A 23,600-nucleotide genomic window follows, 5' to 3' on the forward strand; every position below is an offset into this window, starting at 1 on the left:
ATTCTTGTTTTCGATTTATATTGTGTGTAATAAGGTTGGTGTACTCACTTGAACCCCCCCCCCATGTAATGAATAAATAAAAAAAAACTCTCTCTATCCCGAATTGTGTGTCGAGCCTACCTTGCGAATTAATTTTTTTATCTCGTCTTTCAACATAACCTTCAGGCGCCACACAGTACATATAATTTTTCATGATTGATTGTACTAGACATTATAAGTAAATGTATTTTGTGCATCGTTTGATTTCTTGTGTGTACTACGCAAGATTGAAACAGACAAGTTACGTTACATTTTTCTCTACAGCACTAACTAAACCTTATTTCCACATCGCAGTTATTTTTACACCAGCTTAATCCTGTCAGCACACAGTTTTGTGGGCAAAAAAAGCAAAAATCGCGCGTAGATATCGTCAAATAATTGCAACGAACGCGAAGAGCACGCGCAACGCAAGGGAAACTAACCGCCGTGCGTGAGTGGCTGGCTACGGTAAAGGAGGCGTGACGTGTAAACCAAAATACAACAGCGAAAAAGAAAAACATCCACACACAGGGGGTCGCAAACCTTATATACCAAGCATCGAAGCGCAAAAAAAAAATAGTGCGTATTTTAAACACACACGGCATATTAAATGTGATTCAATTAGGCAACTTGGGGCATGTTCCCGGCACCATACATTTACGTCTTCGACCTTCGACGAGTTAACGGCTATTGGTTATAAAGATATGCAGATGGGACACCGATAAAAAAATCCTCATCAAGGCAAAGCACTTGGAAGCGCGCCGCGAGTAACACTTTATGAACGCAAGCGTAGCTGAGTCTCAGCTCGTGTGACACAATATGGCGGCGCCAGCGGGGTTGTCTCCACCCTGGACGGCGGCGCTGGGCATCGAGGCACCCTATTGCCGGAGCCTCTGATATAAATAGGCACTTGGTGCCGCAGCTAAACGTCGCCTCCCTTCCCTCCCCCTCTCCCCACGGCCTTTCGTGCGTCGGAAGAAGGCACGTTTGCTCTACATATATGGTGATTGTAGAGGAGGAAAGAGACGCCTATTTCTGCAGCCCTTAAGGGAGCACAGAGCAGAACGCGCGTTTGTTCTCCGCCGTGCGTTCACTCCCCGTGAAAGCGCGCGTCCCTCGCGCCCTTTCACTCGCACATACAGCGTTCGGCGCGCGGCGACGATTTCATCTCCATTGACGTCATACGGAACCTCACGGCGACGGCGACGGCGACAGCGACGGCGACGGCGACGGCGACGGCGACGCCGACGGCAGAAATCTGCTTTTGAGTGTCCATATAATTGCTATCGCAATAAAAAAGGATGTCCTCGCTTTCTGAGCGAATTATTGTTCGCTAGTGATGCGACGCATTCAACCGAAAGCACAAACGGAACGTTAGTGCTTTCGATTATTTACGCAAGGCTTTATTTTAACCTGATGTCGGCGAATGTATAGTCTGCGCGTGTGCGTCCTCCGGTAAAACAATTCACCCGATTGCCGGTACTTCATTTTCTTCTGTATATATATATATATGCAGTCAGTATATATGCTGTATATATACACAAATGTAGTCAGTATATATATATATATATATATATATATATATATATATATATATATATATATATATATATATATATATATATATATATACAAATGTATATATACACAAATGTAGTCAGTATATATATATATATATATATATATATATATATATCGCGTTACAGTAGATAACTCTTACCATGTCAGTACTATATGTGTTATCCGTCCGTCGTGACAGTGATCCATGACGCAATGCTGAGATTGAACTCTGGAGGTTGGCTATCTTGGAATCACAGAAGATTGGCCATGGATGGGGTGGTCATTTCATTCAGGAGGAATGAAATGAAGAGCCGCGCGGAGGGCTACCAGTTCAGCAGCTTTCGTTGATGATACATGTGACGTTTTTAGCTGTATTTTGACGGATACTTCTGGAATCGCCACCGCGGCAGCTGAACTTGTAGGTGTGACTGAGCCATCGTTGTAAACATGTACGCTGCGACTGTACACGTGATCTAAAAGTCCTAATGGGGCCTGCTTCAGGGAAAACGACGGCGTGTTTACGCTGAGAGATTACTCGCTCACCCGGTCACGCTCGTAGCTGTTAGTATCGCATTAATGTCGGAGCTAAACATTTTTTTCAGAGCTCAGTACCGTAATTTGTAAATCTACTAATTCATCTATATGACAAGCAATAATTTCTTTGGTAAAAGGCAGTAAAAGACACAAGTTCGCGCAACACGCGAACTCGCGTTCCCTCTTATTGGTACTGCAGGACAGGCTGACATCGCGTAGCGTCGGAGGATACTTTTTCTGTTGCACAAAGCCACACTTCGCGTCATATGAGCAATATTTCATCATATCCAGTCGATAAAGATGAGGCAAGCTCATTCCCCTTTTGCGGCAATTCAGGCCTTCGGCTGCACTCAGAAGGCGTCGTATGGCCGCGGAACTGGTAGCGCCACCTCCATTGCATTCCACAAACTACTCGCTGCAAAATGTCTATTACACTACAGTTTACCGATGAAGTAGTCGAGCGAGCGCATCTGTGTCCTCTGTAATCAAACAGTTAACCACGAAATAAGAAACTAGCCAACCCTTCCCCTATACCGGAAAATGGGTCTAAGCGAAGCTTGTCCTGGGTGTACCTAAACTAACCACGATGCGACGGCTGCGACGGAGAGAACGACGTCACTGACGGTATGCCTGCAGTCTGCCGTTGTCGCTTGCCTTCGATGTCTCGAGTTTACTTGGCGGCGTGGTTAGCAGCAATCGCCGCTTGCGATCCTTCGAAATTAAATTGCTTCAATATTTAATCTGTCCGTTGCCTAAGAGGATGAATGGCTCATACCCCCTTAAGAAATGTCTCATACCCCCGCAAACGCGGCCTCCCCATTACGACGACAGAAGAGAAGTGAAATTTTAGAATGATGAGCGGCAACGCAGCTAGCCGTGGAAGCAGATGACGACCACGAACGCGGGAGCAGTGGCACGAGCGCGTGCCCGAGCACTGAGCACAAGTCAGCGAGCCAGCTGTGGAAGAAGACGACGCTTCGAGCCAATGCTGATGATGATAGATTCTTTGCTTACGCGGACGCCACCGAAATATGGGCCTTGTACCAAGCTTCGATTGAAAACCTGCGCTTATAATGGTGTCTTGTAGGCATATCGCTAAAGCCCATAGACCTCCTAAGCGTATGCTATATAACGGCATCCTTGATTTTGTTATCTTTCTTGTATTTTAGCTATCCCGTTCGTGGGCCATTACGTATGTGCCACTGGGTAAGGTTCACTGGATTTACGGATATTCTTTGGCAATCCTCCGTAATGGGCATACGTGCAACTGTGACATAAGGGGTGCAAGAACCTTAAATGCAATTACATATGCGTCGTTCTTCGATCAGGTGCATGAACTTTTCAGAGTCGCAATTCTTCGCTCGACAAGCGTTATACATTGCTAAATGAATGAAAATATATCCTTGGAAGAATATTTGACCGCCTTAAAGCGTTGACGGCTTTAAAGTGTTGTAGTGTCGATCTTCAGCACCCCTTTAAAGAAATCACCAAGCCACTGTAGTCTGTCATTTTTTTTTATTCTTTCTTGTTAGGGTTTCACAAACATGCGTGAGATTGTTAGGCATTTAATGCATTGTTTCCTGTTGCGAACATTTCGCGAGGTCTGGCGCATAGATCGTTTGACGTTCAAAAACACCTGTTCCGTGTTTAAAGGAGAGGATTTTGTCCAGTCAAACATCCCGCTTTGTTTAGCGGACAAGAATGGCAATTGCAAGCTACTGTATATAGTAGGCTACAGAAGACCACAAATTTTAATCATTTCTTGTTTGGAGCTGACCCCATTTTACAAATTCATTTTAGCGTAAAATACAGAATATTGCACGTACATGTGCGTGTGGCACGATACGCGTTCCCATTATTCGAGAACATAGGTAGATACGCAAGACGAAACCGCGAAGTCGATTGCAAAGAAAGGCAGCTTACGGGGAACACAGGGTCACCGCTGTCTTGGCGCGTCTATAGTATTTTGGTCTGTAATTATTAGAAAATACATGAGTTCAATAGCCGCTAACCCTGCGATCCGCATTTCCCGGCAACAGTCGCACTGATATAGGCGATGTGCGGCCACACTTGCCCCAGTCCACTGCAGTGCTATGGAGCCTTTTCACCGGCGAGTGCGCTTACTAATATGCTGGATAACTGGGTTCAATTCAGTTCAATTCAATTTAGTTTATTTCTTATACCATAATGAGGAGGAACAGTTAAAGGTCATGTGGCCTGACAGCGTCTGTTGACGTTCGGCGTACAGGTACATTTCGCAATTCATACAGGTACGTTTACACGCCTTGTACGTATACATTTTGTGACATACTTTCATCATGCGCCTTGTATGCTAAAAATAATTCGCATGAGCACATGAACACATGAACATGAACACACATACATAAACGCAAAGCAATACATATACAAAAAATCAAATTCTTTTCTTACCAGGATTGCCATTACAGGGAGAATAATGAACTCTTGTTAACTTGGACAACAATGAAAAGAAAGTTAAATTTTAGATTTCTTGCGCGCCGTAACCACAATCTCATTATGAGGCGCGCCCTTGTATGGGACTGCAGATTAATTTTGATCATCTGAACGCGCACCTAAATCCAAGCGCAACGAACGTTTGTGCATTTCGCGCCCCATCGAAATGCAGCCGTCGTGGCCGGGGCCGAACGCGCGACGTCGAGCTCAGCAGCGCATTGCCATATATCCACTAAGACTTATTTCTTCAAGTCGATTTAGCCTGAACGCTCTTCACTCCTTTCAATGAAGGAACGGCCCAACCAAACGATATTCCCTTTCCAACCACGAGTGTGTCTTTGTATTTCATTCAGTGAGGTGTTCAATTCAACAGCGTGAGTTTTTTCTTTCTTTTTTTTTTTTGTATACGAACGCGCGAGTGGCAAACCCGCAAGACATCTACTCGTATACCGCGGACTTGCTGATCCAACACACGGGAGAGCTCCACTTCCAAGTGGCCATCTTGCCTGCCGTGTATAGCGGTACGCTAAGGGGTACTTTTCCTTTATGTTGCTTTATTTATTTTTCTCGTATTGCCCCACTTTAACGAATGTCTTGGCACGACGCGGCCACGAGCGCGTTATGGCGTGGCGCTCAAACCATGGCGCTCAACCCATACCCCGGCTACGCTGTATAAGTCCTTCCGCGGCCTCTCAGGGGCACAATAGTTTGGACTCACGCCTTTTTGACGCAAAGCGCGAACCCTGCCGTCGGTCCACCACCCAGTTTCTTTTGGAAAATGGGAGGCTCGGAAGCAGGAAAGTGGACGCGATGGCGGATCGAGAAAGTGGGGAGAGCAGGAAATTCACGGAGACCCCGTCTTTTTTTCCACTCTGCCCGAATCCACGAAGCTCTTCAGTTAACCCCCGGTGCTCTGACCGCACAGAGCTTTCGACAGAATCCTGTCGGCAGTGCCGGTGTTTGCACGGCACGCCCCGACGACAGAAAGCCGTGAGAAACCCTCGGTCATGCAGCCGGAAAGGCGGTGTCCCTTCTGTATGCGCCTCGCAGCACGCGTGGCCGGTGTGGATTTCTGTCTGAACCGCCCCGCGGCTCTTGTGTATACACGAGCCCTGCGGCACTAGATAGCGTGCTACTCCGCAAACCGTTGCCGACCGGTGAGGGCGGTGGCCGATGGAACTATGGAGCTTGACAGCACTCTATTTCAGTGCCATCATGGTGGCAAGTTGGCAGCAAATTGGACTGCATTATTCTTCGCACCTTCTTGTCGCTGATTGTTGGCGGAGTCGTATGTGCTAACCTTTCAACTACAATTATTAATGAATGGGATGTTTAACATTTTTGGTACGACAGGTACACGGAACTTGGCTCCCGAGGGGATAGAATTGCAATAGTTTGGCTCTACCAGAGGCGGCAAGCTGTACCATGAACCGCTAGCTGCTCCGTAGCGAAGGCTAGAATGTTTCGTCGGGAATTTGCAATCATTCTTTAATTCCTGGGAGGATGGGGGACGTGTTCTCACCATGCCTATAATATTTTTGTTGTACTTTTTTTTGTAATCTTTCCTTTTTAGCTCAGTCGGCTGATAAATTTGAACGGCGCGAATCTTTCTTTCAGAGGAACCCATGTGGCTTTCAGTTGTAGCTTTGTACCTTCAGGTGGGTTACAATTTCCCCCCTGCAAGAACATCCACGATCTTTCAGATTTCGATAAATTCATTCACTCATTGTCCACTTTTTAACTGGTCTCACCCTCACCTCGGCAGGCTCCGCTGCAGCTATAGGTCCTCTGCTCCCTCAGGCCTAACTGCGAGCGTTCGATGATCCCACGGGGAGTGGCGGGAGACACCAAGTGTGCAAGATGGACGGCCCCCGGGGGAGCCGAGATGGGAGGGAGGCGTGAGTGCCGCGGGGCGGTCGGTCGGGGCGACGACGGCGCGCCCCGACCGCGGCTGCCAAGCGAGCGACCACAGCCGCGCGAGGCTCGGCGCGGGAAGAGCCCAGACGGTGGTCGTGCGCGCCCGGGGCACGGCTCGAGGCACTGTTTGTTCCGAGCACACTCAACCTTGGAGCCGCTTGCGTAGGGGTCCGCCGGCCAGGGGAGGCAAGCAGCGATTGTGGGGAGTTGGATATATAAAAAAAAAAAAAGGGGGGGGGGGTTGCTTGAAAGAAAGAAAGAGGAGCTTCCGGAGAAGGGAACTCTCCACACGCCGTAGGATGTCCCAGGACCTCCATTGTGTCTCGAGGGCCTGCTTTCAGTCGCCGACCCCGACCGCCTACCTTTCCGTGACAGGCGGTCGACGATTTGAACGCTAGAGGACGCGGACTATAGTGGACTCACCGGGACCCCTGCTTGCTTGGCCCGGTCGGTCCCTTCGTGGCAATGCAGGTGATCGCAGCAGGTCGATCACCACTGGCACCGCAGCTGCAGCGCCCTGCTTTCGCTTATAGTTCAGCACCAGGCTCCTCGCAGTCGATAGCGAAGCGTTCGACGCGCCGCGCACGGCATCGTCGCACTCAGCGAAGTTCACTCCGTAAAACTTCTCGTTTGAAAAGAGCAAGAGAGCGAGCACGGCGACACATTTGTGCGTGGTTCCTGACCTGCGCCCCCTTGAAAGAGCGATGCTGGACAAACAGGGTGTGTGCAAAAAATAAAATAGGAAACACGAGACAGGGGAAGGTAAGAACATCTATAATGCGAGCACGACACTCTAGGCCCCTTGTGTATATACACCTGTCAACCGAATCTCGGAAGTGCAAATTTTTGCCCGGGTCGACGCATCATATCCTTTCGTGGACGCCGAAAGTTACTGAGGCCCACAAAGGCCTCGTGAGGGAAGGCTAGTTAGGCGGTTGATACTCTAAATAAAAGCGAAAAGAAAGCAAAAAAAAAAACCATGGAAGCGGTGAAGGTGCAGTAGGGGGCAACTCCATGTATATGAGAGCGATGAAGACATCTAATCCACGCACGGCAAGATATGAATGGGCTTGCAAGCTATTTATGTGTCAGGAAGGAGGAATTTAGCGTCACACGTGCTGAGAACGATCGCTTGCTTTTATGGGCCGAGCATCAGCCTGCTGCAGTAGGGGACCGGGTTCAAAACCCACGTTCTGGCAAGTAAGATTTCTTAGAAATAACATTGAGGCTGCGGCTGAGGCTACCCGGCCGGACGAAGAAAAGCCAGAGTCGGTGCTAATGATACCCGGCATTAAAATATTCTAGCATACAGAATGCGTCGGACATATTATTACAGAGCTAGACACGGCATCCATAAGAAGTCAGCCGCGAATAGCCCCTTCAACCTCATTTTCTGCGCATACATTTTTTTCCCTTAGAGCGACATCTTGGTTGCAATCGCCACACCGTCACATTTCCAGCAGCTTATAGAGAAATTCAACGAAACAACGGAACAGTTCCCGATGGCACAGCATTTACACCAGAGTTTCTTCCACGGAGAGAGATAAAGAACGCATAGAAAGGCAAGGAGGTTATAACCAGAAGCAGGTCTGGTTGGCTCGATGAGCACAGACGAAGTAAACAGTGCGTACAATACAGCGGTTAGCGGGCAGCGTTCTGAAGGTTTATTATGTAGGCCAGTAGAACATGAGAAATTGAGCCCGGAATTCACAGTTCATATCACCAGCTGTTTGAAAAACTTCTCATAGTTTCTAGTTAACGGAAGAAGCGGCCAGTCAACACTAAATTGCTAAAAAAGCTTACTCAAGACCCCGGTCATTCTTGTTTTCTTCAAGTAAGCCCTTTTGTAGCAGCCGCAGCATCCTGAGCTGTACGGATACAACTCTTCATCGCTAGCCGGCCGTGGTCGCCAATTGGCAGTTTGTCTGTTAATTGTTGCGACAAAGAAATGTTACAAATATTAAGTTAACCTTGATCAGTATTTCTTGCGATCCTGCGCTACGAAGTTTGATACTTTTGCGTATGCGTAGAATTTCAGGATGCGGCGCAAGATTACAATGCGAGTTGCAGCGGCACCTTTAAATGCCCGCACGATTGTCCCGACGAAGCCCGTGTGTTCTTGTTTTTGCTTTTTTTTGTGTCCGCCGAGTAGAAAATGGTATCCTGCTACTGAATCGAAGCTTCCAGGGCCCGGCCAACGAGGCAATGTTGCGACGCGGGTGAAACATGAAAGAACGCCACAGACTCCCTTAACTACAGGTGTCCCAGCTATCATGCATCGCGTTTTTAAATAAAATGGGCCATTCTACGCGAAGGTACCCAAGTGCATATTGTTCACAGTCGAGTAGAGTAGCTGCAAGTAGTATTTTAGCTGATGCCAGTCACTAATTATTATTTGCAATCAATGTTTTAATTATTGCTCAAATCAGCAGTGCGACAGATCTCACGCATGATCGCACGTATAACAAACAATCGTACGGGAATGCGAGAACAAGATGCGCTCCGACTAGTAAAAAGTCTCGTCATCAGTCGCATCACGTACTCACTCCCCTATCGTAATATGAACAGGGAACAGAAAGAAAAAGCAACCCAAATAACTAGAATGGCCTACAAGACTGCCCCAAGATTACCTCGGAATACTTCAAACGACAAGCTACTGGCGCTTGGTCTACACAACACGATTGAAGAACTAACCGAAGGACAGCTACGAACATGCAAGGAAGGCGGTGGCAGTGGTCACGGACCGTAGAGGGAAAATTACAGCCTTCGCTTCAATAGCTCGTGCCTCTACAACAGAAGCGGAAGAGGTTGCAATTGCGCTCGCAATTAAAGAGAACTGGACGAGAAAAGCTCCATTAACAATAATCACAGACTCACATAAAGCTTGCAGAAACTATCTAAGGGGCACAATTGGAGCACAGGCGCTCCGAATACTTGTCGGGACTGTATGGGACCCCACGGTTCAATACATCCAAACTGTGACCTGGGCACCGGGGCACGAGGGCGTCACCGGGAACCTGCATGCGGAGGAGACGGCTCGAGGCTTTACAAATCGTCGTGCCGCCCCGGACTCTGAAATAGAGGACCCTACACCCCTACACCCTTGCTTTCCAACAATCCTGAAATACTCTAGAGAAAATAGAAAAATCTATCCACCCCCGCACGGCAAACTCAGCGCTGCGGAGACAACCATGTTGCTAAGATTACAGACGAACAGCTACATAAATCTGCACACACCCCACCTGATCTACCCTATACGGCATACGGAGACATATGCCCGTGGTGTGGAGCAACACCAACACTCTTTCACATCACGTGGGCGTGTGCGGAACATGGAGAAGAACACGAAACAAACGGCACGTGGAACGAATGGGAGGCGCTGCTGTCTAGCCCGGCTCTGGAGCTACGACTGATCCAACGAGCTGAGCGGATGGCCCGTGATGGTGGGGCCTTGGAATAGGGGCACCACCCTGCTGGAAAAACTTCGTCTTTAACCCCCTACCCCCTCTGTGGACTGGGGTAGGAGCCTGTCCGGTTTCTGAATATAATAAAGTTTTACTACTACTACTACTACTACTGCTACTACTACTACTACTGCTGCTGCTACTACTACTACTACTACTACTACTACTACTACTACTACTACTACTACTACTACTACAACTACTACTACTGCTCTGAATTCCATGCTGTCAGTGAAGAATTTGCAGGAAATTGAAAGGAACCGAAAACTGGGATGTTTTCAGCGAGGTGCTTCTCGTCCGTTCATTTGTTCCGGCTGATAAAGAAAGTCCGCGTAAAATGAAAATATCACGTGACGAACCGTCCGCCCGCCTCAAAAAGCTTGATTTTGTCAGGTATGCCATACATGTTTTTCATCCTAGCATTCTTTTATACATCTACCTAATATTCTTTACTTGCTCAAGATAATCCAACCATTTTATGGCCAATGCCCCATAGTGAGTAGGAGCCCGGCGATAGCTGCGACGCACCGGTCAGCGAGACTTCTACGGGGTGGCGCGAATACGAACTTACGTGAGTTTCTCGCACATGGCAATGGTTGAAGTGTGGATTGAGCTTCAGCTGGTGTAACATGGCAACCATGGCGTGTCCTGATCCGAGAGGACAGAGACACAGTAATACCCACGTTAGGTGCACAAATATCAGAATTGTTTCTTAAGCAATGTTATACGTTCACAAAAACTTTTCTCATTCACACTATACGCTTCATTTTTTCTCTTGATCTTCTCTCTCTTTGGTTCTGAATTAATGTTTGACAGAAGTGCGTATAATTCTGCATATCAGTTTTGTTGCCTCCGTGGCGACTGAGATACATGCACTCCTTCTCGCAATAAGAGCTTCACGGCGCTGCTGGCAATTATTCTTAAATGGATGGCTATCTTCAGATACCGAGAAATTAAATATGTTTCCATATTGGCGAATGGCAGCTCAAACTTTCACAAAGCGGTGCATCGATTTAACGTTACGGTAAAATTGTCTGGGTTGCACGTGAGCCTCTGCTGGCTGGAAAGTATAAACTCGAAGCAAAAGACCTGCAAACTCGAAGACGCGATCCGTTCACGCCGCGAATTCCAAGCACGCAGGGAGGCAGGCGTTCTTCGTGGGAGTCTTTGCCTGCGCGGCGGTCGTCGTACAATAAGAGAAAGCGCGAGACGAGACGATGGGAGCAAAGCGAGTGAGATCAGAAGAATAATAAAAAAGACGGCTGCCGTCTGCACAGGACGCGAAGACAGCGAGACTGACCGTCCGTCCTTCCGAAGATCCCGCGGGCGGCAACGATCGGATTTCCTCTGGAAACGGAGAAGCGGGAACGGAAGAAGGAGCGCAGCAGGAAAAAGAAGAGCGAAAAGAATAGGACGGGAGAGCGAGCGGAGAGCCTCGCGCGTAAATATCAGGGACAGACAAGAAACTACAACGCAAGCGGAAGAAGAGCGCGAGGGAAGAGATGAAAATGTAAAGAGAACACAGCAACGACAAAGGGAGACCGAAAATCTCCGGTGCCGCTCGGCTCTCCCGTCGAAGAAGCGGCCGAGCTCACACACACACGCACGCCGGCGAATGGGATGGGATAGCGGAGCTGCTAGAGGAAGGAGGGTGGTGTTGGGAGAGCGAGAGAGAGAGAATCCGAAGCGCGCGTCGGTCGGCCTGGCGAGGATAGAAAACCACCGCGGCCACCGCCGCCGCTGGGAGCCGAGAATCCCCGAAGCGACGGCCCGCTCAGCCAGGCGTAAGCGGCAGCGGGCGCGCACACGCACACCCGGGACCTAACGATCGCCGCTGCCACCAAGCAGCGCAGCGCAAGGCAGCGTCGTTGAGAAGGGGGCGATGTGGGCGAGGAGGCTCGATGCCGTGGCGGGACCCCGGGGGTGAGAGGGTTGCCGCCAGCGGGAACAGGTCGAGGAAAGGGAGGGAGCGCTGCTTGAGCCGCACGCCTGAGAGAACCCAGAGCGCGCGGCATCTCCCGAGAGCTGCTCCTGCTCGGCTGTATGGTGCCGCAGCGCTCTTGCCCGAGAGGCAGGCAAAGCGGCAGGCGCGGTCTGCGCGCGCCGCTGCCGACTCGGCAGGGTGCCTTCAACTTCAGCCGCGCGACGACTCCCTCCCTGCACCAACCTCCCGCTGCGCCCGCCTTACGTGGCCTTACGAGTCTACCGAGTACTGCTCGCCTATCTCCATGGAGCGGCGCTGGTCGGACGCACGCGTCTGTCTGTCTCCTGATCGACAGTGGCGGCGACGTTTGCGTGCATCACGGCTACGTGCTGTGACATCGTAATCGAACGCTATTCAGTGGTCGCGTTACTTCGTTCATGCTAACGCTCAACTAATTAACAAAGGTCTCCTTGCAGACAAGTGCAGCGGTACCTTCTTCGGCGCATATATGCTCACCCAGTGTCAGATTACGTCGAAATTAACGTTATACCTAAGAAACACAGGTGCTAATACAGTGGGGAAGAAGACAGACCCAAACGAAAGGCTCGGGGCATCTTTGAATGATCGCGATTCGTTTTGTCGCCAGCCACTCTATTAAAAAATTTGCTGATGTGGACATCCCTTGATCACTATTATAAAGCTAGCTTCTAGCTAACACTGTGCTTACAGCTGAAACCTGCAATCAGTATTTCGCATTTATTGAAGGCATATACAACTCGATTCAAGTGCAAGCGAAATTTTATGGTTGTAATGCTAGGCTTACTTAGTTCTCCTTACTCCAACCGAATAAGCGGCTAAACAATGTTAAAGGTTCAGGCATCAAACTAACAGGAAAGCTGATCGATCAACAGCGATTGCCTTGAAGCCAAAAGGCAGTGGTGGCATGAAAAATGCCATTTGGATATAATTTGATCAGAGGCAAACATTGTTAATGTTCAGTCAAAATCATTTTAGCTTTTTTTGGCATTCAGTGGCAACACAAGGCCAGAAAGTAAATACCAGAAAAAGAAGTAATAAGCTCATGAATTAAGCTTCAATCACCCCCCCCCCCCCCCCAGACAGCACTCGTTAATAACTACATCAAAAAGAACTCTATACATTATCGAGCCAGGTGCAGCAAAAGGTAGTTTAGCCTTTAAGGTGCAAAAGGTAGTTTCGCCAGTACTCACTGCTTATTAACATGATGCTGGATCCAATTTGAAATGACAATCTTGCAAGAAGGTGTGGCTAACATTGTAAATGACCAAACCCCCCTCCCCCCACACGCACAACATACCATATCTGAGTAATGTCGTGTTAGGACAACGTGCAAGCTGCCATAAGGGATCAGAACGGCAAATAAGAACTGCGCCAGCAAAATATTAACAACCACAAGGTTAAGAGAGTTACTGGAGCGCGATCTGATGCGTAGAAATTTGCGGTATAATTAACACCATTCCATTATTCAGCCTATCACTTTCGGTGACCTTACTTGCATTGCCGCCTCTTCGTGCCAGCGCTTGCATAGTTACCCTCGGCTGCGTTGTAGTCAAGTTTATATGGAATTTACCAGTTGTTGATTAACTGATCCACTGAATGAGCGAACTCGTGAACCTGACTCCGTATTCTGGACGGTGTGCCGGCCACCGAAGTGCATACAGCGAAAGGAGGAATCGTGACGTCATATACCCGTCAGGCAGGAGCAAGAAAGTCCCGGGCCGGCATTCGCATACCTTCTGTTTCGAAAGTGCAGTTCCACAGAGCTGGCCTTCGCCGCGGCGATCGTCTCGTTATCACGCCGATCGCTATCTGTAGTGGCGGGAGCCCGACGGCCAGTCAACGAGAAAGCGTTCTTCCGAAAGAGAAACTCTGCGAATACGGGCTCGAATTTTTTCTTTTTCTGCTCGAGTTCACTGTGTATCCGGCAAGCAATCAATCGCATTTTTTTTTTCAATCTTGAGGTGGCGAATGATGTTCGCCAACGTTCGCGCGGATGTCGGTGAACGCCGCGGAAACCGTGCTGCCAGTGCATATCGGCGGTGCTGCCGCTCCGATGGACGGCCACATCTATCGCACCCCGCCTTTGCTTTCCTCCATGCCCTCGCTCTCTCCGGCAGCGCCCTCCATCCTCCTGCTCGATGTCCTCGCGGGAGACGAGGCTCACCGCCGGCGGCTCCAAACAGGCGTACGCGCGCGTGCGGGCCGCGGCGGCTCGGTCAGACGCGGCTGCCGCGCTCGGCCGATGGTTCTTCTCGCCCCCCATCACCTCCCTCTCCTGATTAATGCATCGCGCAGCCGGTCGGCTTCTCTGCGGGCCCCAGCGAGCGAGCGCGCGCTCGCGTGTGTGCGTGCGTGCGTGCGTGCGTGCGCGGCGCTACGCCGCCGAGCAGCCTGCAAATAGCGCTGCCGCAGATAGCGCGCGCCCCGCAGGCTCTTGGCGAAAAACTTTGGCCCAGGTGCGCTGCGCGAGATTGCGAAGGGAGTTCGCCAGAGATGAGAGGGGAGGGGGTGGGGGGCGGATGGAAATGGAAGGGGCGCCGCGCGCCGCTGAGTGCCGCTCGGTGTGCTCGGCCTGGCCCGCGCCGTGCTCGCCGGCAAGTAGGCAAAGATATGCGCACGGGGAAAGCGCGTACTCTTCCGATGCTGCTGCGGCTACCGAGCCAGGCTGCACACGAAGGGCCCTTCACCGGCTCCAATACGGCGCTCGTGTGTGCGTTGGGTATACACGCGCGGACGGGCCAGCGCTCGCTTGCCGCGCGGGCGCCTGGGCAAGACGGCGCTCGCTGAGAGGCGAGTTTGCCCCGGTCTGGGCGCTCGGATCCTTGTAGGGCGTTGTCGGGAAGCCGACGGCTGCGTGGCTTGCGGCCCCGATAGCACTTTGAGGCCCGAGAAGCCCGTCTCCTGCTTTCAGTTTTGACGCCGCAGTAAGGTGGATAAGTGGGAGCTCCGTGGCCGTAGACAGAGAAGTGTTTCTGGGCACATTGCAACGGCCTTCCGAGACTATCTTAGCTCCTACTGCCGCTTAGCTCGGCCTTGACGATGCTTGGATTGCTTTTACGCAAGCCTGTGATTGACTTTACACGCGTACTTTAGACGAATTCATACACGCTTTAGCATCGCCTTAGCTTGGTTCACTCCGACTATAGTGCCTTCGGAACGAAATGTTTGTCACGTCACTATGCTGCTGACGGACATTGTAGTCATAAATGGCGCTCAACACGATGAGTGCGTAGTACGAAGTGAAACACGAGGCGTTGGATAGAATTAGCGCATAGGGAAACTCGGTGTACTGATGGCACCGGGGTTTGTACGCCAGCCTTACAATCGGAAGAGCCCAGCAGACATAAATGCGCCCAGTATGCATGCCCTAAAAGGATATGTCCTACTAAAGCTCGCTTCTCCGCACAAGTTCTGTTAGAGAGGGAAAGCCAGGTTTAACGGCGCATGTTCGTTACATACGCGCAGACGCGTTTTAAAGAGAGCGAACTCTTTGTGTAGCCGTGAAAACTCCCGAAGACTCAGAATAGCGATCACCTTGCTATGAATGACCGACTCCAGACCCGCAGAGCTAAACTCGCACTCCTGGCAATTGCCGGTAACCTGCACTAGAAAATGAAATGATCGAGCCATGTCGACTAAGAGAGATAGAGAAAAAACCGCGGTGATTACAAGTTTTTTCTTTTTTTCTTTTTTTTTATCTAGTCGGTGTACGCTGTGTCCGGGCGAATGCTGTATTGTAGGTCTGTTTCTTGCGCAACTCTACTGCCTAATTACAAATGGCGCCTCGCATGGGTGGGCTGCCGAGCGGTAGCGCTATTGCGGCCGCCATACACTCAATCGGGGCTTGTGCGTAAACAAAGAGTAAAAACAGCCATGGTAAAAGCTTTCTTGAGTTCATAGCGCTTTTGTGTCCTCCATTTCCTCTCGTCGCAGAAACAGCCTTCCCGGCTGATTTCATACTTGGGACGAAATTGCCACATTCCGCGCGGACGGGCGCGTGCGAATTCGTCGAGCTGACGGACAGTCAGTCTGCCCCTAGGTCGGTCGCTATCTCGGCGGATATATTCATGGATAGATATACAAAGGTTATGCGAAAGTACCCGCGAAAAGGCTTATATAACCCTTGTATGCTGACCAAGTACGCGCAGCTCTGTTTTGCTTAAAAAAGAAAAAAAAAAGTTCCTGCATAAAACCTTAACGTATAATGTCGGCTCACAGGCCATCTCTGAAGCACACCGACCTGTTGACGGAATGGTGAATTCTATTTAAACTGATTTTTTGATTTACTCATTCTGCTTTCATTTAGCCACTCAATAAAATGCCACGTGTGGTGTGCCTTTCCTGGCCAAACCTCCAGAATAAGTATGTACGATTGACACACAAGAGGTACACAATCCCTGTAAGCATCGCCTGGTGCGTACATGTCGCACTTTTCTGTGCATCGAACACCCGTCATCACCATTCTTCCACCGACAAGCATCATACATCGTCTTCGTCCTTGTGACATCGCATGCGTCTCACACTGTGCACATCCATATGTTTGGAGTTTTGTATTTCGACATAGCTTGTGAGCAGCGTAGTGCATAGTGCATAGACATAAAAATATTAAAGTTGTGACCTTCGTGGTGGACAAGCTTAAATCTCAGGTTACACGCTGAATAGCATGAGAGTAAACAAATTCGTGTGCAACGCCGTTAGTTGCGAAGCATTTAATTAACCGTTTTACTTAAGGTTGGCTTCGCATAGGTTCCAGCATGTGTCGCAAGTGCCCAACATCTTCTGTGTGAACATCTTGGGTTTGTGAACATTTACGCTGTGTGAACCCACGTTTTGCGTGTGAACACTTCGGTTTTTTCCGTATTTATTCCATGTGAACTCTTCTGTTGCGCGAACATTTATTTATATTGCAGTACTAAGACTTAGTACGTGAATCCTCGTCCATGTGTTTGTCCATGTCCATACCCGTCCATGTGTCGTCCATGTCCATACGTGAATGTTCGTCCAAACGGTCCAGTTTTGTGATTGTTGACAACTATACGACGGCAACTATCATGTAAGAGAAGAGGAGTAGCCGGCGCCACACATAGGCAGCAAACTCTCCTTAAGTACATTTAATAATAAAGAAAAAAAAAGTGATTTGGATCTGCGCTTTCTTTCTTTTCTGTTTTTTTTGTTTTTTTTTGTTTTTTTGTTCCTTGCCAACTATTCTGTGTTGCTGACCAGGGAAGGCGGCTTCGCGAGCTCTTTCGTCCGCTCAACTGGCCGACTCTCAATAGGAGCCGTTGCGCTGCGTCATGGAACGCGTTGTTTTGAGCAGCGGATGGGGGGCTGTTTGTCGCGTCTCCACCGCCCGTCGCTTTTCTCGTTTCCCGAGCGCAAACAAACCGAGCCGCGCGCCGCGCTGCCAGCCGAGATGGAGGGCTTCAGGCAGCAGGGGTTGACTGCCACAGTTTGCCGTCTATTCTACTGCGTTCGGAACGAGAGTGGCGACCTCCTCGTATCTAGCAAAAGGCGAAGCTTCGTCCGAGCCGCCCGCCGGCCAGCCGGCCCTTATCGGGGAGGATTTATTCCAGCGGCGGCGGCGTCGGGCTATCGCGCGGTGGCCCCCTTCGCCCGCCGCTCGTTCCGACAGCGGCGCGCGCGTTCACGCACACACGTACAGACACCCGCACAACACTCGTCGAGAGGAGAGGCCTCGCGTGGCCCTCCGAGAAGCAGCAGGGTAGGAGGAGGAGGGGGGGGGGGGTGTAGCTCCCCTAAACGGCAGCAGCCACGCTGCGAGGTCATCGCCGAGGAGCCGGGACCGCCGTCGCTTGCGCGACAGCCGAGTCGGCGGCGCGGCCTTCATAAATTGCCCGCCGCCGCCGGCGCGCTATCTCGGCGCGCGGTCGCGGCCTCTCTTCTTCTGGTTCGCCCTCTCCTGGCAGAGCGTGGTGGCTCTTTGGCCCGTCGCCGGCCCGCGGGCCACGTCCGGGCCTCAATTATTCAGCCGCCCGCGAGATACAACGCCCCCCCCCCCCCCCCCCCCCCCCCCCTCCTCGTGCCTCTTTTCCTGCGCCGCTGGCTTCCCTGGGTCGTCGTTCGCCTCGCCGGCGAAGCTCAGCCTTTTTGCCGTTGGAGGCGGCTGCCTCGGCTGTTGTTGATGCCCTGTCGACGCTCGGTCGAAACGAGTCGCGAAGTAAAAGAAGACTCCGCGCTCGCTGCTCTAGACGAGCCGCGGTTAGGGCCTCCGGTTCGGTCTCGCGCTTTTATTTGCGCGCTCGCAAGAGGAGCCGGTGCTCGCTCGCTCTTGAGGGGCGGGAGTAAATGAAATGAAGGCTGGGTCTGAAGCTGCGGCTGCTGAGTGCGTACTTCGTTGTTGCGCGAAAAAACGTAGGCTGAGACAAGAGCGCAAGACGAACGCTGACTCTCAACGGTCTTCGCTTGCGTTCTTGTCTGCGTCTACGTCACTTCGCACTGCAACGAAATATGTGAGACTACACTGACTTGCCCTACTACCTGTCCTGCTGTTTTTTGTCTGGCCGGCACAAAACCATTTCTGCAGTCTTGGATGGTCCCGGACTTAGTTACAACCGATAAAGGGGGGCATGAAAGAGGAGTGGTGACGATGATTAAATAACCTCCAGTATGGTCAAAATTGATCCATAGTTCTCGATTACATGGCGCCCATAAAAATTACTACAATGTTGCTTTTGAACAATAAATGGCTAAAATCAATCTATTAATGTGCTGTTATTAAATTAAAATACAAATGCCCAGCTATTCGAGATCTTGCACCCGCACAATTTCCTACTAAATGTATTAGATTGGAAATATGGCGCTGTATTCGTTCATCGCCATCTTCAATGACGAGTTGTACGTGGAGTTTCCTACCATTTGACATGGCTTCGTGACTCAGCAGGGTGGCAAGCACAATTTTGATTTTAGAGAAAGCGGGGCCTTTTACGTCGGCAAATACTCCGTTCTATTATCTAATTTCGACTCCACAAATAAGCCTCAGCCCTTCTAAGTATGCGTGCCCCTAGATTTGATTGAGTTTCGAACGGTGTCACTGCTGAGTAGCTGTTTTAGATATGTTAAAGAGTTTTATTTATTTGTAGTGTTTATGAATACAATACAATAGACACTTTATATGAATGAGTGAACAATGCTATAGCCCAACGTTCAGTGACAATACTGTTAGGTTAAAAGCAGACGTTGATGGTGTGGACAAGGAGGAGGAAAAAGAAGAAAGGAAAGGCAGGGAGGTTAACCAAACGCACGTGGCTTGCTACCCTACAGGGGGAAGGGTTACAGGGATGAAAAGAAAGAAAGGAGGGAGAGAGGGAAGAAAGTACTCTCAGTATGAACACGTGTGGTTGTCCAGCACTTCGCAATCGGTCACTGAGGCCAGTCGACTTCATGAACTGTAACAATGCCCGCGTAACTTTGTAAGCCTACGACGCGTGGGGGTATGGTACTCATCATTCCGTGCCGCACGATTCGCTGCACCGGTGGCACGCTTCGACACTAGCGTCGATTTTACCTCTAGTATTTCTGGTACGAAAATCTGTACAGTTTTATCTGTGGCACTGGCTTCTTACACGCACATACCTTCGTGCATCTGCCCACGTTACATAGAGGGAGAGATAGGGGCTGCGTACCGCGCTGGACTGCGCTTGCTCAGAATGAAAGTTTATTCTCTCTCTCCTTGTGCAAACTAGCAAATCGAACTTTTGTCTGGTTAATAACCAGGCTTTGCATTATGCCGAGCTTCGCGATCAGCCGCGTACAAACAAGCGTCGCCTCACATTTCGGACGCAACGGCCCCGTGTCGCAGTTGGACGAGCACGCGCATTCGTGCGGCGTCACGCAAACGCGCACCCGATCCCACCCGGAGGCGGAATATCCGCGCGCGTCGAAGGAAAACGTTTGCGCAGCCGGCGCTGGGCGCAAGCGACGATCAATTTCCATCTCCGGTCGGGCACCCGCGTAGGGGCCTTTACGGCTACGAGGTTTGGAAGTTTGGGGCGTCGAGAAAAGCCCGTGGGCGGCTCGCCGCCGCCGGCGCCGAACTGCGCGCGTTTATTATTCGAGCCGCGAGCAAAAAAGACCGATCGGGCGCGCACACGCACCACCACCTCGCTGCGGTGCGCGCGGAGCGTCGCGGTGCGGTGAAGGAGGCGGGCAGGGATCGGCCGCTGACACCACTCTTTCTCCACCAGAACCGTGCAGCGGTGTAGACGCTAGAGGGATGCGCATTATAAGCGAACGTGGCTTCATCACCCAGAATGAATTAGGCGTACGCGTTTATGCGCTCGTGCTTAAGTTGATTCATATATGCGATGACCTCCGTTGCGACAACGGGACGATTCAATATCCAGGACGCGCGCCGATAACGAACGATTGTAGCATCTCGAAGGGCATTTTTTTCAATCGAACGCCCGACTTGCGCACGCTCTAGCTTCCAAAGCGCTGCACGCTTCTAACGAGACATCGTGCACAGGACGGGTGGAGGCTTGCGCGCGCTGTTAAAGGAGAGAACTGAGGAGGACTTTTTTTTATTATTATTTCGTTTTATTTATATACTCCTTTCCTTTTTTTTAGAAGCGCCGTAATTGAAGTCCCTCCGCGCGCGAGATCATGTGGAGAGCAGCCACGGCGGCGGGGTCGCCGCGCGCTCGCTGTCGTTGGGTCGCGGGGCTGCGCTGTCGCGCTTTCCTGGGGGCCGCGAGCCCCGGCGCGAACGCCCCGCGGCCCCCTCTGTGCGCGCGGCGGATTGTGCCCGCCGGCGAGCCCCGTCCTCTGCCCCCGCCACGTCTCGCGGGCGTCGCCCCTAGTCGCCCCTTGCGGCGGGGCTCTCTACGCGGACGCGCGTCGGGTTAATCCCCCGAAGGGCGTAGGCCCCCGCCAGCTCCCTCTCTCTCTCTTCAGAGCTGTTCCCGAAGGCGAGCTGTGCTCGCAGTGTCACTTTTTGGCTTTCCCCTTCGCAGTTTTCTTTCTTTTTTTATTTTACTGCAATAGTTTTCGTTCGTTCTTGACGTACGCTTCCTCCTGCCTCTCTCTGCCCAACCGTGAGCCGCGTCGGCTTCGGTGGCGATGGAGCGCGGCGGTGACGCCGGCCGACGCGGTGCGGCGCGCGACGGGGTGTCCGCGCTAACTAGGCATGCCAGAGTGGGCGCCGCGCGTGATCCGACCGAGCTGGACCCCCGGCGAGTTGGGGAATGCAATGAGGAGCCGCTGGCGTTGGGGGCGTCGCGCATTGAGGCGCGACATTGCGCTTAGACGCCTGTGCGAGCACCGTGTGATCGGAGAACGTATATAGTGGCACACACTGCAATGGCCAGAGGTCGCTGCAACTCTGTTCTAAATAGGGAGCCTACATGCAACGCTGTTTTCCCTATATCTAGGCACCTTAGTCCTACGAGGGTCGCGGATGCCAGCCGCTGAGGCTGCGAAGAAAATGAAACGACCTTCACGCCCAACTTTGCTGAGTCCGAAGACCAAGCTTGGGAAAGCTACAGAGAAGCTGTGTTCGAACGCGACTATTGCCTCGCGATAGGCGTTATATCCGAAGCGTCATCGGCAAACCTTATACAGTCGAACACGGATATATCGAATCTGAAGGGGATCACAAAAAATGTTATATATCTAGGTGATTCTACATAAAAATAAAAGTTTTATACAAAAACTTTCAAGGGTGTTTTACTGCTGTTCGTTATACACAATAATTCGTTATATTCGATAATTCGTTATTCGATATATTTGGGTTCGACTGTATGGAAGCGAAATCGAAAGTGGTGTATAGCTAAAGGCATCTAACTGTGTTTTACCAGTTTTCCGCACGCATTTTTCGTTTGAAGAAGTGGATAAACTAATAAACAGCGCGATACCATCTGCTGGCCTGATGATGATGATGTTTTATTGACATCCCCTCTAAAACAGGGCGGTGAAAAATTGTCACCTAGCCTTCTTGAGTTAATCAGGTATGCTATGCATGCTTTTTATTCTAGCATTTTTGTATACATCTCGATCCTTAATATTTTTCGCTTCCTCAAAACTTCCCTATCTACTTTTACCGCTACATATCCCTGTAACTGATCCGGTCGTATCAATCACTTCCCCGCTTTCTTTTTTTCACCAATACTCTAAACGTCTCTCGCTGATCTCGACTGTTGACCAGCTTCTATTTCCGCCCATTTTAAATCCAAGCGCTTCTGTAAGTTGTACGTTACGTGCGGGTCCGCACTGGATGAATCCCTTCGCATCCCATTGGGATGTCCTGAGTGGTCTCCGGATTTTTGCTGCAGCAGATATATGCCTCATATCGTGGCGAGTATTTGCTCCGGTATGTTCTCGTCCTTAAGCAACCAGCTACAGCCTCAAATAGCAAGGCTTGTGTTATCATACAGATTTTCCATTCTAATTTATTTCTTCCCATTCTTGTAAAGCTCCCTGGCCTTTTTTTTTGTTTCCATTCGTTACATCCATTTCGATGTCTCTATATTCTCGCACTTTCGCTTTGATGACTCCTGGTTGTATATTTACACTTTCACTTGCCCTGTACTTGGTTGCTACTTGATTGATACTTGGTACTAATTACGCGGCTTGCTTGTCGAATACCGCCCTCATTGTGGTTACAAACCGCGTTATTAAACCTACAAAAGGGCTGGCACGCAACAACGACACCAACCAACACCACAGAAGCAAACCGCAACGTCGACACTTCTAAGCTCGGCGTCCTTTCTAAGAGGTCATGTAGTGATTGAAAAAAAAAAAAAGATGTATTCTGAATTTAAAAATATTCTCCCATTGTCACTAATATAACTTTGTCGTGTAAAGGCAACACAGTTCACCGACAGTGTTTCCCTGTTCTTTATAACATTTATTTCGTGGAAGAACACATTGTCGGTTCGTATAATGTAAATTGACATTAATAAATAGTGCATTAGCGTGTCGAATTTATATATGGGCGGGAAAAAGCAACGCATAAAAACAGGTTGCCTGTATATAGGTTACGAAGCCTCGAAATTTGCCCAGTTCTCCGACTGCGCTGAGCTGGCCTGCTAGCTCAGTCGGTTAGAGCGTCGTGCTAATAACGCGAAGGTCGTAGGTTCGATCCCTGCGCAGGCCACATTTTTTCTCCTTGCTTTTTAAAAAAAATTAATAGATTTTTACTTGCCCGAGCTTGTCGGCCTCTGCCCCCGCTAATTCAGCTCCTCACAGATTTCTTTCGAGACTTATTGCCTGCGAACTTTTTGGACATCTTTGTTCAAACGCCAATATCTTCTCAACGAATGTGCGAACCGATCCAGAGGCTTGAAAAACAGAACTGATAGAAAGACAGAATTATTTATTCAATGAAAGAAGGGATGGGTAACTACCAAGAAAGTCCACTCAATTCCTGGTAGGAAGCAAAAGAGGGCTAACTCGAGTCGGTTGGTCCGCGTGGAAGATAAAAAAAAAAAGAAAAAAATGGCGGTGCATTTATCCTTTAGCCGGCGGTGGTGGTGATGGTGGTTGTGGTGGTGGTGTCACGCTAAAAAGTGGGCCGATCCCGGTGATAGTGCAGAAAGGGTCCAAGCTCAATGGCACATGGGCTCCCTGTGGGCTCGGGGACCTGTAACGCGCCCTTGAACTACCCTTGTCACACGTGGGACCCAAAGAGACGAAATAACCAGCCCTTCCCCTGT

General features: G+C 50.3%; 1 non-coding gene across 1 annotated transcript; it reads left to right on the forward strand.

Moving 5' to 3' along the window:
• The first annotated feature begins 22,967 nt into the window (after positions 1-22,967).
• On the forward strand, positions 22,968-23,041 carry Trnai-aau (transfer RNA isoleucine (anticodon AAU)). The gene has a single exon. It is a non-coding gene; the product is annotated as a tRNA-Ile (tRNA).
• Positions 23,042-23,600: the final 559 nt, after the last annotated feature.

The sequence above is a fragment of the Dermacentor silvarum genome, chromosome 2 (genome assembly GCF_013339745.2).
Source record: "Dermacentor silvarum isolate Dsil-2018 chromosome 2, BIME_Dsil_1.4, whole genome shotgun sequence".
Taxonomy (NCBI): domain Eukaryota; kingdom Metazoa; phylum Arthropoda; class Arachnida; order Ixodida; family Ixodidae; genus Dermacentor; species Dermacentor silvarum.